The sequence below is a fragment of the Heptranchias perlo genome, chromosome 4, assembly GCF_035084215.1.
Source record: "Heptranchias perlo isolate sHepPer1 chromosome 4, sHepPer1.hap1, whole genome shotgun sequence".
In the NCBI taxonomy this organism is placed as follows: domain Eukaryota; kingdom Metazoa; phylum Chordata; class Chondrichthyes; order Hexanchiformes; family Hexanchidae; genus Heptranchias; species Heptranchias perlo.
The window spans coordinates 86,709,935-86,722,946 of NC_090328.1; the positions used below are offsets into that span (position 1 = coordinate 86,709,935).

General features: G+C 41.3%; 1 protein-coding gene across 2 annotated transcripts in view; it reads left to right on the top strand.

The window, feature by feature from the left end:
- The first annotated feature begins 506 nt into the window (after window positions 1-506).
- kank1a (KN motif and ankyrin repeat domains 1a) overlaps window positions 507-13,012 on the top strand; it is a 292,375-nt gene continuing 279,869 nt past the window's right edge. Inside the window, exon 1 of one of the 2 annotated variants that reach the window (XM_067983269.1) lies at window positions 507-634. The gene's annotated coding sequence lies outside the window, so the exon portion shown is untranslated. Of the gene's footprint in view, window positions 635-683; window positions 748-13,012 lie in introns of those variants that run through there. The other variant, XM_067983270.1, reaches the window with a different exon arrangement.

Sequence of the window (13,012 nt, forward strand, 5' to 3'; positions counted from 1 at the left end):
ACAGCCTTCTTGAACTGTTGCAGCCAATTTAGCAAAATTGACCTCTAAAATGAAGCACGCTGTAACATTTTTTTTAATGTGAAATGTGAAACATTGTGTGCAACATAAATGCCTTTCTCAGGTTTGTTAATCATAGGAAACATAGGAACAGGAGTAACGTTCACCTGAGGAAGGAGGAAGCCTCCGAAAGCTTGTGAATTTAAAATAAAATTGCTGGACTATAACTTGGTGTTGTAAAATTGTTTACAATTGTCAACCCCAGTCCATCACCGGCATCTCCACATCATGATAAGATCATGGCTGATTAAAGATCAAAATTAAAATATATATAAAATTATTCGATACGAAAGTGATTAAGATGTCACAAGTTTATTTAATATTAGATGAAGTTTGATGCATGAGTATTCTCTCAGGTTCAGTGCTCTTGCACTACATCTCCCACAGTTCCTCAAGTCACTGAAGTGTCCATGCGCAGTGCGAGCCCTGAGTCCTGTGTGTACAAAGCGGCGAGACGGGAATCTTCACTGTGGGCAGCAAACAGAGGGCTCGGTTACAAAAGGAGGAGGGGAAAAAAATAGAAGTTACTGTTCTTTCGGATCAAGCCGACTTCTCTTCGTTTGTTTCAGTGAAAGAGGTCAGTGGGTTTCGGCGAGTTTTGAGCAATTGTTGTAGTTTGGAAAAAGTTGCAGGTCTTGGTGCTTTCCTGCTGGTTTTCACTGGAGAAGAGGGAGGCTTGCATGGACTTGGGTGAGGAGGATTTTTATAGATGTGTATCTGTGTGTAAATGTTAATGTATAGCTTGTATTTTTGTTCATAAGGCTGTGTATGTTCGTTTTGACGAATTACTTGCTCAAAAGTGAAGCCATTTGCACAAAAGTCTTGTTCTTTGCCTTGAAAGTTAAATGTAGCAGCTTGTTCAGCAGGGGAAAAAAATCCACACGGTTTAAAAAGTATTTTCTTTCTTTTCTTAAATACGTGTGTTTTATTTGCAAAATGATACCTTCATCCGTTTTGCTTCGCATTCAAACCTTAAAACGTTGGGTGATTTGGCCCGGAGCGAGTAATGAATATTCATGTTGTGGAAGCAAGTGTTTGATGCGAGTAGAAGAAGCCAGTTGATGTGAGCGGTAACACGTCCGAATTACAAAGTAACTGTGGTGAACCTGTTGACATGCTTCTCATCCGGAGAGTGCCCTGTTGCAGGGAAGTGTTTAACTTCCAGCCAGACGAGAAATCGCAATATATTTTTGAAGCCAATGATCATGTGGATATGCTTTTATTGTTAATTCCCCAACGTTTTTTTTATTTTCCAAACACTCGTGTTTCCTATCAAGTAGCACTTAAGATTGCTCGTTTGTTTATTCATGATGAACATTTTGTAATACAGTAGAAAAAATGAAACGGTCAGAAAACCATTTTCAACTAAAATCTGCGTCTTAGTCCTTGGAATAATATCCAAGCAACTTTTTTTTTGAAAACGCAGTAAATTTGCTTTGTTTTAACGATTTATTTTTAAAACACAAAGATCTGAGAAGATTTCTATGGATTTACTCGGCGAGGTGTTTTTTATTATCCTTTTTTTGTTTTGATTCCAGTTCCTTTCTTAATATATGTAAAAGTTCACAATGTATGTCTGTGGTATTTCACATGTTGACACAGCAGTTGTAATAAGACTTGATTGACAGTATCATTTCTAGTAAAAAGCTAATGGTTTAACTGTGGTCACTTTCTAACTTTTTCTTGTTAATGAGGGTTTTTTTTAGTTTAATATTGTAAAATGATTTGTCCTTTCAACAGCTGTCAATTTTTCTTTTGTTGAGATACTACAAACCCTTTAATTTTAGCTAAATTATGGTTATAGTTAACAGGTTCTGCATCTGTTTTTTTTTGAAGTGTTCACTGCAGGTGTTTGGCATGGATATTCCAGTCACCTACAACAGATTGAAAGGGAAATGGCTGGTATTGTAGAGGTCAACTGTTTGGGTGCCAAATGGATACATGTTGAGGAGCAGTAGTTTACACAATAAATTGGTGTCACTGTGTAACTAGTGAAAAACACAGGCATAAATAAGTGATAGTGACTTCAACATGAGTGATTATTACTGTACAAACCACCACTCTCCAGTGTATGTTTTGTATGTTGTGTGAAAAGTGGTGAATCCTTTTGCAACTATCTAAAATGATCTGATATACCGTGAAGTTTTATTTTGTAGGAGAAGCAAAGCAATAAAATGGCAGAGAATTACAAGTTACTCAATTTCAGAGTCCAGATGATTATCAAATGGCTCTAGCTTTACTATCACAATTGACATTGTCTGATCTCCTTGATTAGATTTCTGCCTTGTAATCTGTACCCAATGGGTATCTTATTTATACATACAATAGTTGAGGCATAAATCAGAGATATAATCTAAACCCATGTTGTAAAATTTACTATTTCAAAACTGAGTTATTTTCATGACCAGTATTTCCCAGTTGTGGTGTCACAACAACTTGCATTTATATAGTGTCTTTAACATCCCATTACACGTCACAGGAAGGTTATCAAACAAAATTTGACACAGAGCCACATAAGGCGATAGTAGGACAGATGACCAAAAGCCTAGTCAAAGAGGTAGGTTTTAAGGAGCGTCTTAAAGGAGGAGAGATTTAGGGAGGGAATTCCATAGCTTAGGACCTAGGCAGCTGAAGGCACAGCCGCCAATGGTGCAGCGATGAAAATTAGGGATGGGCAAGAGGCCATAATTAGAGGAGTGCAGTGATCTCGGAGGGTTCACAAGGTAACACAATTGACAAAAAGTCACAAGTGAGCTTTGGTTGCCATGCAGTGAAGGTATTTATCAGATTTACATGACTGGTTGTGATGAAGTCTATTTATAATACTTGTAGAGAACAGTGGAATGCTGTCCTTTTCACCTCTGAGACCCAGATTCATCTCCAGCCCAGACTGATGAAGAAAGACATTCATTTTGGAATGAGTTTAGACAGTCCAGTACCAGTTCGTAATGGATGTTAGTTAGTGTCAGCTTGACTCAGATGGTAGCACTCGTGTTTCTGAGTTAGATTGTAGTTTCAAGCCACACTCCAGCATTTGGGTGCATAATCTAGGGTGACACTTCAGTGCAGTACTGAGGCAGCGCTGCATTGTCAGGGGTGCTGTCTTATCGATGAGACATAAAAACAAGATCCTGTATGCCTGTTCTGGATGTTCAGGTGGATATAAAAGAGTCCATTGTACGATTTGAATGCCAGCTTTCTTCCTTTTATCAACACCAAAAAATAGATTAACTGGTCTGTCATCTCCTTTCTTATTTGTAGGATGATGCAGTATGCAAATTGGATGCTGTGTTTTACTCCATAGGAGCATGGAAAGAAAAATACGAACAGGCCATCAGCCCTTCGTGCCTGTTCTGCCATTCAGTTAGATCATGGTTGATCTGTACCTCAACTCCATTTTTAAAAATTCATTCATGGGATGTGGGCTTTGCTGGCAAGGCCAGCATTTATTGCTCATCCCTAATTGCCCTTGAGAAGGTGGTGGTGATCCGCCTTCTTGAACCGCTGCACTCTGTGTGGTGAAGGTTCTCCCACAGTGCTGTTAGGAAGGGAGTTCCAGGATTTTGACCCAGGAACGGCGATATATTTCCAAGTCGGGATGGTGTGTGACTTGGAGCGGAACGTGCAGGTGATGTTGTTCCCATGTGCCTGCTGTTCTTGACCTCTACCACCAAGAAGGACGCGGGTTTGGGAAGTGCTGTCGAAGAAGCCTTGGCGAGTTGCTGCATTGCATCCTGTGGATGGTACACACTGCAGCCACGGTGCACTGGTGGTGAAGGGAGTGAATGTTTAGGGTGGTGGATGGGGTGCCAATCAAGCGGGCTGCTTTGTCCTGGATGGTGTCGAGCTTCTTGAGTGTTGTTGGAGCTGTACTCATCCAGGCAAGTGGAGAGTATTCCATCACACTCCTGACTTGTGCCTTGTAGATGGTGGAAAGGCTTTGGGGAGTCAGGAGGTGAGTCACTCGTCATTTACCCACCTTTATTCCATATCTCTACCTAACAAAAATCTATCGATCTCAGTTGAGAAAATTTAAATTGACCCAACATCCACAGCCTTTTGGGGGAAGAGATCTCTAGATTTCTGCCACCCTTTGTGTGAAAAAGTGCTTCCTGACTTCACTCCAAAATGACATAGCTCTAATTTTAAGATTATGCCCCCTTATTCTGGATTTCCCCACCAGAGTAAATAGTTTCTCTGTATCTACCTTATTGAATCCCATTGTCATTTTAAAGACCTCAATTAGATCACCCCTCAACTGTCTAAACTCGAGAGAATGCCTGTTGGTGTGAAGTTAACAGTATTACCCCCAAGTTATTTAATATTTAAGTTATCTTGTCCTCTTAAATGCTGTTTGTTCAATTAGCCTGAAAAGGTTATTGCCCACTTATGGATGGCAGTTCAGCTGGAGAATATGCTGTGGTTATTAGGTTCATAAAAGAAAATTGGGAAGCTTAAACTGCCTGAGATTTTAATCTTTTAACCAGCTTGACAGTAGAACTGATCGAATCCATGTTTTTATAGGCTTATGTTTCTTGCACGATTACCCCATTAACACTCCCCTCTACCTGGGATTACTGAACTTCGTACATTGGTAGATCCATATTTTCCTGCTCTGCACGTCTCTGAGGCTACATCTCTTGTTTCTGGGAAGATTTTAGCTGAGCTTCATGTGTCTTAAGAAATCATGGGGGCTTCTGAACCCGAACGGGATTTCTGCGATTTTTGGAGCCCCAACGCACCTGCAGTTGCCCCCTAAAATTGAGCCAATGGTGTTGGAAGTTTCATTTGCCATCTCACAAATAACAACAACTTGTATTTTTATATATAACGCCTTTAACATAGTAAAATGTCCCAAGGCACTTCACAGGATTGTAATTGAAGAAAAATTGACACCAATCCAAAGAAGGAGCTATTAGGACAGGTGACCAAAAGCTTGGTCAAAGAGGTAGGTTTTAAGGGAGGAGAGAGCGGTGAAGAGGCAGAGGGGTTAAGAGAGGGAATTGAAGAGCTCAGGGCCTCGCCAGCTGAAGGCACGGCTGCTAGTGGTGGGGCAAAAGAAGTGGCACAGGAGGCCAGAGTTGGAGGAATGCAGAGTTTCTGGAGGGTTGTCAGGCTTGAGGAGTTAGAGATGGGGTGGGGCGGGGGGGGGGGGTGACTGGAGCCTGGAGGGATTTGAACATTGAGATGTTGGTGGACCGGGAGCCGATGTAGGTCAACGAACACAGTGAATGGAACTTATTGCGAGTTAGGATATGGGCAGCAGAGTTTTGGATGAGCTCCAGTTTACGGAGGGTCGAAGATGGGAGGTTGGTCAGGAGAGCATTGGAATCGTTGAGTCTGGATGTAACAAAAGCATGGATGAGGGTTTCAGCAGCAGATGGGCTGAGGCAGTGGTGGAGATGGGCGATATTACGAAGGTGGAAGTAGGTGGTCTTAGTGATGGAGAGGATATGGGGTCGAAAGCACAGATCAGGGTCATATACGACCCAAGGGCTGCCAACTTGTTCTCCTGGTGGTTAGCTGTGTAGTGGTTTTGACAGAAGCGTAGGAGTAGCTAGTTCATCCTGTTGGACACAGTTGGTGCATGATGTGACCATGAGAAGGAAAAAAAAAACTTTTTAAAAAATTGAAGTGGTACATACCGTCAGAAAGAACAACTTGCATTTATCTAGTGTCTTTTAATGTTTTTTTTAAAAAATCCCAAAATACTTAGGGTGTAATCAAAAAACAGATGCTGAAGCAAGGAAGGAGTTATTGGGAGGTGTGATGAATAGCTTGGTCATGAATAGCTTGGTCAAAGGGTTGGGTGTTAAGGAGGGTCTTGGAAGAAGAGATGAAGATGGAGGGGTGTAGAGAGGGAATTCCAAAGAATGGGCCTTGGCAACTGAAGGCATAGCTGCTAATGGTGGAGTGAAGAGAGGAAAGGAGGGATGGACAAGAGGCCAGAGTAGAGGAATGGAGAGTTCTGAGAGCTGAAGGAGGTCAGAGATAGGAAGTGGTGAGGCAATGAAGGGAAAACATGACTGAGAATTTTAGATTTGAAGTACTGCAGAGCCGGGAGCCAGAATAGGTCAAAGAGGATAGGGCTGATGGACGAGGGGACTTGGTACAGGATAGGACGTAGGTGGTCTTTGTGATGGGGAGGATATGGAATCGGACGATCAGCTCAGCTCTGTTCAATAAGACGTCGCAGTTCCGACCAGTCTGGTTCAACCTGAGACAGTGGCTGGGAAGGAGAAAGAAATTGGTGGCAAATTTGTGGTGGGGGGCCAAATATGATTGATATCGATATTCTCAATATCCAGCTGGAGGAAATTGTGACTCGTCCAACACCCAGTCTTGGATAAGCAGCCTGACGACAGACAATGGTGGGTTCAACAGGGGTGGTAGAGAATAGAGTTGGGTACTTTTACTCACATAATAGAAATTGCATTAATTGGGTTAAGTGGTCTGTTGCTGTTAACCTGAAGTATCTGTTTTACTAAATTGTGGAATATTTTTAAAATGATGTCTTATGTGTATAGAATGATAAATGTTAGATTCAGTCTTGCGTAAATTGTGTTTTGTAGGTCAAACACAATATTAAGGTTATTTTTTTCCATGTGTTATTTGTTTATGATTTGGTCTTATAAGAATCACTGGTCTTGCAAGTGTGCTGGTAGTTTAAAGCCTGCTGTTAAATGTGGTACATGTTATCAACACAAGTGGGCCATCTCGTCATCGAGTATGCTGGGAGAGATGAGGGTTTACACTAAATACAGTAGGTGTACGGTGGGTGTTATGTGATGGTGTGTTACTTAAAAATATTAGTTTGAACTACCACATAGCTGGCCTGATCCAAATTTGTCTTTGCACTTTTTCCCCAGCATCTTATTATAATTGTTGACATAGTTCTGGCAATTCTTAAATCAAAAAGGTACATACTGATAGGTAATTTATTAAGGGTATGATTATAATAGGTAAATGTGGGAGAGTTATGTTGCTTCAACAGACTGTTTGTTTGTTTTCAGAATTCCTTCTTCATACTTATCTACTTTATCTTGTAAAAAAGATAAAACACTGATAGGCCACATGGCTTTCTGAATCTCTTAGTTTATCCATCCAGATCGATCCTAAAATCAGTATCAAGTTGTTTCTTAAAAGATTCCCCTGTTCATCTCCATTACTATTCCTGGATGTCTCTTCTAGACGTTGTTCACTCTTTTTGTGTGAACAAGGATTTCCTAACATTTGTCCTAAATTTACCTTTTTTAATAGTGTGAATCCATGTTGTCTTGTTCTACTCCTACAATTTAACTTAACGTAATATTTCTACACTGAAAAGCCCAAGTTTTTCCAGTGTTTCTTCATAACAACAACCATCATCAACTTGCATTTATATAGCGCCTTTAAAGTAGTAAAACATCCCAAGGCGCTTAATAACTCAGACCTTTTACACTAGAGATCAGCCTGTGGCTCTTCTATCCACTGCTTCCAGTACTTGAATGATTCTGTCGTGTGTCAGTGACCAGAGCTGGACCCACTACTCAAGATTCGGAAAGACCAGAGTGTAAAGAAGTTTAGTCTTGATTTCCTCTGACTTGTACCCTAAGTCTCGCTTCATCCTTAGCTATTTCAACGTCATTCACTGGGGTTGTGTGTCACTTTTTTTTCCTTTATGTCTAGTACTTTGCACTTGTCTGCACTAAATTTGATGTTATTGCTCTGCCGTCTTACCTATTTACCTGTTTTTTTTTCTAATTCATTGTGATTTCTGAGCTGTCTTTGCTTTTTCCACCATCTCTCCTAATTTGGTATCATATGCAAATTTGACCACTTTGCATTGAGTTTCTGAATCTAAGTAATTTATGTAAATTGAATTGGTAAAACATTGGGCCCTGGGGCATCCCACTCAGTACTCTCAACCCTTCCCCATGCCAACTTAGCTCCTCTGAGTACTCATTTGTTTCCTGTCCTTTACCCAATTTCTAATCTTTTCCAGGATTTACCTTGAATCTCTACAGCTTTAACTTTAACTAATAGCCTTTTATGTGGAACTTTGTCAATGGAAGTCTAGATGCACCACAGCATAGGGCATCCATTGTCTACCTTCCTTGATCATTTACTAGTTTAATTTTGTGCAGGTAATAAGTCAAGTTTACAATTCCATTATTTTGCACATGATGTGGAGATGCCGGTGATGGACTGGGGTGGACAAATGTAAGGAATCTTACAACACCAGGTTATAGTCCAACAGTTTTATTTGAAAATCACAAGCTTTCGGAGGCTTTCGCCTTCGTCAGGTGAGTGTGGGATTCCACGGAAGGTACTGCATATGTAGTCAGAGAACAATGCCTGGTGATTACAGATAATCTTTCCAACTGCCCGTTGTCAAGGTAATCAAAGGAGTCGAATAGTGTTCAGACAGAGACACATTACATACAGGACTACTGAATATACAAACGGTCAGAACCCAAAGACAGACAGACAGACAGAGAGAGAAACATCCGAAAGGAAGAGAAAGAGAGAGAATGATCAGTTTTATTAAAAACAGATAACTCTTTTTCTGCTGGTGGGGTTACGTGTGGCATGACATGAACGCAAGATCCCGGTTGAGGCCGTCCTCATGGGTGCGGAACTTGGCTATCAATTTCTGCTTGACGATTTTGCGTTGTCGTGTGTCTCGAAGGTCGCCTTGGAGAACGCTTACTCGAAGATCGGTGGCTGAATGTCCTTGACTGCTGAAGTGTTCCCTGACTGGGAGGGAACCCTCCTGTCTGGCGATTGTTGCGTGGTGTCCGTTCATCCGTTGTCGCAGTGTCGGCATGGTCTCGCCAATGTACCATGCTCCGGGGCATCCTTTCCTGCAACGTATGAGGTAGACAGCCACCCAACCTCAAACAGACCATCGTTCGCAGCAAATTACCCAGCTTTCAGGAGAACAGCGTCCACGACACCACACAACCCTGCCACGGCAACCTCTGCAAGACATGCCAGATCATCGACACGAGAGGACACCACCCACCAGGTACATGGTTCATACTCCTGTGACTCGGCCGAGGTTGTCTACCTCATACGTTGCAGGAAAGGATGCCCCAGAGCATGATACATTGGCGAGACCATGCAGACACTGCGACAACGGATGAACGGACACCGCGCAACAATCGCCAGACAGGAGGGTTCCCTCCCAGTCGGGGAACACTTCAGCAGTCAAGGACATTCAGCCACTGATCTTCGGGTAAGCGTTCTCCAAGGCGGCCTTCGAGACACACGACAACGCAAAATCGTCGAGCAGAAATTGATAGCCAAGTTCCGCACCCATGAGGACGGCCTCAACCGGGATCTTGGGTTCATGTCACGCCACACGTAACCCCACCAGCGAATAAAAGTTATCTGTTTTTAATACAACGGGTCATTCTCTGTCTTTTTCTCTTCCTTTCGGATGTTTCTCTCTCTGTCTGTCTGTCTGTCTTTGCGTTCTGACCGTTTGTATATTCAGTAGTCCTGTATGTAATGTCTCTCTGTCTGAACACTATTCGACTCCTTTGATTGCCTTGACAACGGGCAGTTGGAAAGATTATCTGTAATCACCAGGCATTGTTCTCTGACTATATATGCGGTACCTTCCATGGAATCCCACACTCACCTGATGTAGGAGAAAGCCTCCGAAAGCTTGTGATTTTCAAGTAAAACTGTTGGACTATAACCTGATGTTGTCAGATTCATTATTTTACACAGTGGAAGTAAGACAAATGGGTCTGTAGTTGCCTGTATATGTTTTGTTACCCCTTTTTGAATATGAGCGCCACATTAGCCTGTTTTCAATCCACTAGTACCTCCCCACTATCCAGTGACTTCCTCATAATGATCATCAGTGCCTCACAAATCTCACCCATACTTTGCACTCAAGAATAATTGCATATATCCCTAGGGATCTTAGCCTCTTCCATTTCATTTATATTGCAATCATTGATTTTGCGTAGGTTTTTCCTACTGTGAATGTACATTTCAATGCTACCACCCTTTCTAGCCCCCTCCAATATTAAACCATATTTATTTTGTGGTATACGCCCACCATGTTCCCAGGCTTGAGAGATTATTTTTAAAGTTCTTTGCTTTTCAAAAAGGAATTAATGTGGGGAACTAAACCTAACTGTGTACATATGTAGGGTACTCCTTCAGATAACGGGTATTACTGTGATAAGTAATTCATTTTTCAGTACTGAACACTGTTCGAGCCTGCAATTTATATGCAGCTGAGACAACAGAATCACTATGTACGCTTGGGACAAATTGGAGAACAGCTTGAAAATATTGTACCCAGCATAAATGAAGTGAATGGGTACGTCGGATCCGTGGTGTTGGTTGGCAGATTTTTTTTTTAAAACACCTTGCTGTCAAAAAGCATATATGTAGAATTTGCACTTGAACACAAGATTTTATTTTTAAAATTGGGAAATAGTCATACACAATAGCTTGAGCGAAAATATACTGTATAGGAGCTTCTACAACTGTTAGCTGTGGCATTCTTCTGTGGTGGTGCGTACAGATAATTGATGTCAAGGAGCAAATTAGCAGTATAATTTACTTGTGTTCAGCAGATATCTCACACAGTAGAGGTTGCATGATATATTGAAAGAATTTTAACTTTGTGGCTAATAACTGTTAAAATTTTCACACTTTACATGTGACTTCCTATTGGATTCAAGTGTTTTGTAATCTAGTGATTGTTTTGGTGTGTACTAGCATGCATGTTCAGGTATAAATAAGATACTTGGTGCAGGCCAACAGAACATGTATGCCATGTGACTGTACAGATGTGTAAGTAACTAACTCTAAGACCATTTCCAATGGCATTCTTGGTCAGTTGCTAGAAGACTTGACAGTTTGGGGGGGTGGGGGTGAAATGTGTGTGTTTTTTTTAGAAATTGAAATTTGATTGCAGAGGACCTTAAAGCAGTCCACATTAAACATTATTCTGTTGCTGTAGAGGCTACAAATATGACATAAAAGGCCATCAAAGGAGTGTGCTAACCACTCTTCAGGGGACTACTGATGTACAGGGTGCTTTCTTGATCTCCTGCCCTAACTTTGGCGGAGCTTCTGGAGAAATGGCATATGGTTAAAAACCTTGTTTCGCTGATCTTTCACTGAAGTTACAGCAGGCGCCTGGGACAACAGGATGGACATTCTACCCTACAATATTTTGTCCTTGGTCATGAAACCAAAAGGTAGGGAGGATAGTCAGGTTTTTTAAACTGAGAACTATGAGGGTCTTTGCTGAGGCAGGGAGGATACTGGAGGATAGTTAGAAGACATGTTATTTAAGTCAAGTAAAACAACCCCCCCCCCCCAAAAAATCAAATTTACAGAAGAGCGGCATGTTCTCTATTTTGTATAATTTTATGAAGTTGTACTATTAAGTTGAGTCCAGTCATAACGGCTGTTTGTTATCTGTACAATGAAATAAAGCAGTTTATTTCATATCTGGTCTTGACTCACCATATGTTTATTCAGACTGCTTTCAGAGAGATTGAGGGAACATTTTTGTGAAGGACGTGAATATCCAGATCACAAGGGGATGCTATTATTACGTCTCTGGGTTACGTTGTTGTATGAGTCAACTCCAATAAAAATAAGTCATTCAGACCACTTATGGAAGTATCTGATGTCACTGAACTGGAGAAGGTATCTATGATGGATCCAAATTAGCAATAGTTTTTTTGTAAAAGATAGATGTTAAAGGCTAATGGAAAGGAGCAGGAGAGTGAGATTGAATTAGGTGGCTCATGTGGATAAAAACACCGGCACAGACATGATAGGACAAATGCTGTAACATTCCGTGGATGATTGAATTACAATTAAGGGACGGTATCTCTGGTTCTTTATTAATAAGAGGATCAAAGTGTTGTGTCTGTTTATTACTTTGTCTTTGTGGAGGAATAGATAACCTATAAATTTAATGCGATCAGCCAGTAGGTGCCATTACTTATCTTTTATTTTCATTATAAACTTGATCAGTAGTTTACTGCCTCAACCATGGTCTGATAGTTTTGTTTATTCTGCCACTTGCCAAAGGCTGGGAGATTATGGGAGCGATTGTGCCCTATCCAATAAGCTAAGTACAGTGACGAGTGTTTCTATTTGACCCATTATCAGATATTAAGGATATAGAGCCAAACTTTGATTCTGGGGTGGGTGGTTTGCTTATGGGAGCAGAAGTGATCTTTGGCTCTGAGCATGAGAGAAATAATTGAGTAGAACATCCAAAACAGAATGGGATAATAAGCCATGGAATCGGTCCAGCTTAGAATGATTTTCATTTATGTAACGCCTTTTTGATGTGGAACAAAAAGTCCAAAAGCATTTGAGGTGTTACCAGAAAAATGGATGCCTAAACAAGAGGAAAAATTAGCAGAGGTGACAAAACCTTGGTCAAAGAAGTGGGTTTTAAGGAGGGCCTTGAAGCAGAGGGGTTCAGGGAAGGAATTCCGAAACATGGGTCTTAAGTGGCCAGAGCGCAATGGCCAGTGCACCGGTAGCCAGTGTAGGTCAACAAGGGCAAGGGTGATGGGCAAGTGTGATTTGGTGTGGGGTGGAATATAGGCAGTAGAGTTTTGTTTGAGCTGAAGTTTATGAAGAATGCAGGATGGGAGGTCATCCAGGAGAGCATTGAAATAGTTCTGTCTGGAGGTGACAAAAACATGGATGAGCATTTCAGTGGAAGATGGACTGAGATGGGGTTGGAGGCAGGCGATGTTATGGAGGTGGAAGTTTGCAGTCTTTATGAAGATATGGAATTGGAAATTCAGGTCAGGGTGGCATAGACCTTGTACAAGGAAAGGATTTTTCCTCCAGTTTTAAATTTTAATTGTGCTAGCTATACATCCTAACATCTTATCTTTGATCTCGTGACTGGTCACAGACCTTCGATGACTCAGGAACTTTAGAGCCCCAATCCTTCTGCTCAGCA